The sequence below is a fragment of the Helianthus annuus genome, chromosome 12, assembly GCF_002127325.2.
Source record: "Helianthus annuus cultivar XRQ/B chromosome 12, HanXRQr2.0-SUNRISE, whole genome shotgun sequence".
NCBI classification, from domain to species: Eukaryota; Viridiplantae; Streptophyta; class Magnoliopsida; order Asterales; family Asteraceae; genus Helianthus; species Helianthus annuus.
Window position 1 is genome coordinate 156,037,948 of NC_035444.2, and position 3,177 is coordinate 156,041,124.

Below are 3,177 nucleotides of genomic sequence, written 5' to 3' on the forward strand. Positions count from 1 at the left end.
CTTAGCCGTTTAAAAGTCAAAGCGTTTATCGATAACGCTTGACTTATGGTTTAAAACGCTAAACCAACTAAATTAGCACGAAAGAATACTTACTAATAGTCCAAAGGACTGAATGAAGGTTCCCAAAAGATCAGGTCCCTCCTAGATGAGAGTTATGAGCAGAATTCAAGCAAATGGGTGCAAGAACAAATGAAGAACCCACCACTATTTATAGTGTTCGGGACTTCGTAAGATCGTGACAAGTGTCGGGAGATTAAATTCAGATCATGACAGGTGTATAGTGGTTTTGTTATACAACGGGCAAGCCCCTAGAGTTAGATATGAGTGTGAAGAAACCAGAAATCAACAAAACCAGCAACAGAATTGGTTTTCTGCAGCTGTGCAGGCCACGCGACCCGCGTAAGGAACACCAGGAAACTCACGCGGCCCGCCTAACAGCCCAGATCAGCAACTGCAGTTTTAAAACTGGCAGAAATGGTCCCTGAGAGCTCATAAGGTCATTTCAGGCACGTTCAAGGCCCGTTAACCTCTTTTTAAGGCTCTACTAGGATGATTAAACATAGGGGACCAGAAACATGTTCAAAAACATGTCGGATGTCGGTTCGTTTGGCCGTACGGTCACGTTGTGCGTCGAATTACGACGAAACACGGACGGACGCTAAAAACGGTCCAAATTACGCGACGAGTGGAATTTTATCATGCCACAAACTAAAATAAAATATTTTAGTGCTTACATAAATTTTTGGGTATCCGGGGATATTCAGAATGCGAGATATGCGCAAAAGTGCAAACTTGTGCACTTTTTGACACTTTTAGTCCCTGCATGACATAAAAGTTTGTTTTTGCGCACCAAACACCTCTAGGCCTTTATCTAAGCTATATAAAGGATAAATAGGGTATGTTTAACTTATTAACATATTCCGGAAGGTCCGTTACCATAAGTTTCGACCTCCTTTTGCAGTTTAACGCAATTAGTCCCTTAATTGCGCAAAGTAGCGCGGAATGCCATTTAATGACATCCAAGCCTTCCATGGCCCATAATGGGCATTCCCAAGCATATACTTAAATATTACTACACTCCCGTTTGCTTAAATGGTCACCGAATGGCGTAGATTCAAAAGTTGATGCTTTAGGCCCCTCTATTGCGCAAACTTGCGCATCTCCTCATTTAATAGCATTGAAGCCTCATCTAATCCATATTAGGCATCCTTGATAGTGTTATTAAACAGCACGATGCTTCGGGTCCGCCAAAAGGTCATTCAGAGGTATAATTAAACATATTGACACTTTTAGCCCCTCTAACTTGCAAAGTTGCGCGTATCTTTACTTATAGGCATAAAAACCATAGTTGGCCATTACTTGGCATTCCCGAGAGTATAATTAAATATCATGAAGCTCCCGGTTTGTTAAAAGGTCACTCAGAGGTAAGAATTAACATGTTGACGCTTTTAACCCTTCATTGCGCAAACATTCAATTAATTACGCAAACGGCTACACTTTATCATCAAGTGGCACATTTGTGAACATCACAATCATGAGAGGTTATTTAGAAACTTATTTTAGGTATGCTAACACTTCCAGTCCTTTCAAAATCAAAGTTTTCGATTGTTCGAAAATTTAGTCCCTAAACTTCGCTGTTTGACTTCATCAGGGTTTATTACACGTGTCAATACATCATTGGACGTGATTTTACGAGGTGTTACATGATGCAAGCGCAATCGTGGGCCACATATTGGGTGGTCTTCCTTGCAAAACTGAGGAAGAAAGGGTCGTCTATTACTTACTATGTATGAGGTGAGATGCAGCTGATGCAAGCGCAATCGTTCAAGTAAGTATGCGTTGATTGATTCAATTTGTATAAGGTTTCTTCCGCTATAAGAAAATTAAAAATCTAAATAAAGGAAGTCAAATTTTGGCAGGACATTAGCTCGATGAGTATTGTATTCGTAAAACATTGGATATACAGCAGCTGTAAATATTGTTGGTGACTTGGGTTTTTGTTGGTCCATTGGTTAACACCTTGTGTTTGGCTTATGTGACCATACTTGTTGAAAGAAAGATGGTTAAGTTATAGTATAGGGCTGAACAGTTCTCCATGTGGGTGCCATGGTTCAATTCATCTGTAATTCAGGAGGCTAAGGAAAAGGGTTGTTGACTTTTAGTTGGTCAACAACACTGTTTTAGTGTTTTTTGAATTATATAAATATATATATAATTCTGTATCTATCTGTTTTTTAGATATAAATTACGAGTTTGGTTTTGTTTTCCTGTTCAGTGAATGACTAGCGTTAATGCGCTAGAAGGTGGTAATTTCAACACATTTACTATTACTGAGTTGATTTTGTTTATGAATTAGTTTTAATAAAGAAAGTAATACTTGACGCGTTAATTGTTAATTTTTTTAATAAAAGATAGCAGAAAGAGATTAGCTTGATCAACCCGATTGTGCCACGAGTACTCGTATTAACTAAATTATCGATCTTTATTAATGATCGTTCTTGTTTGACTTTATAAGAAGACTGGATGAAGCAATCTGGTCTCTACCTGTAGCAAGTGTTTCATGTTTAATTTGAGGTGTAGTTTGGTGTCACATTTGAATTTAAAACTACTTGATTTGACTAAAAAAGTCAAAAGTGTTTCAATGTTCTTAGAACAACTAGATGTTTTTTTGGTGATGAATTCCTTAGATGTATACCTCTGGTCCATGATGATATCTTGAGGTTGTTAGCCTGTTGCCATTAGGGTTGTTCATATTTATCCAAAACCCGAAACCCGACCCGAATTCAAAGTCACCCGAACCCGAATTATTAAACTTTAGTTATATATAACGTTGCATTCGTTATTAAACTTTAGTTATGTTTATTATTATTATTATTATCATTCGGACATGTAAGAATTTATGATATGTAATTAGGTTAGATGATAAGCGGTTTAGGAAGATAAGCGGGTCAAGTATTCAAATCAAACTGCCAAGGCAGTTACCCGCCAAAAGTTAACCGCCAATATGTAAGTTTATATAGTTATTGCTGGGAAACATTACCGACTATCAAGACATTTTCACGTTCACTGAAATTGTCCATTTTATTCGTTTGAATTCTCTGCAAGTTTTCTTTGCATTCGTTTCTTGATTTACATATGCACATCATCATGTCTGCAAATCACAACCAATCTTCCGCT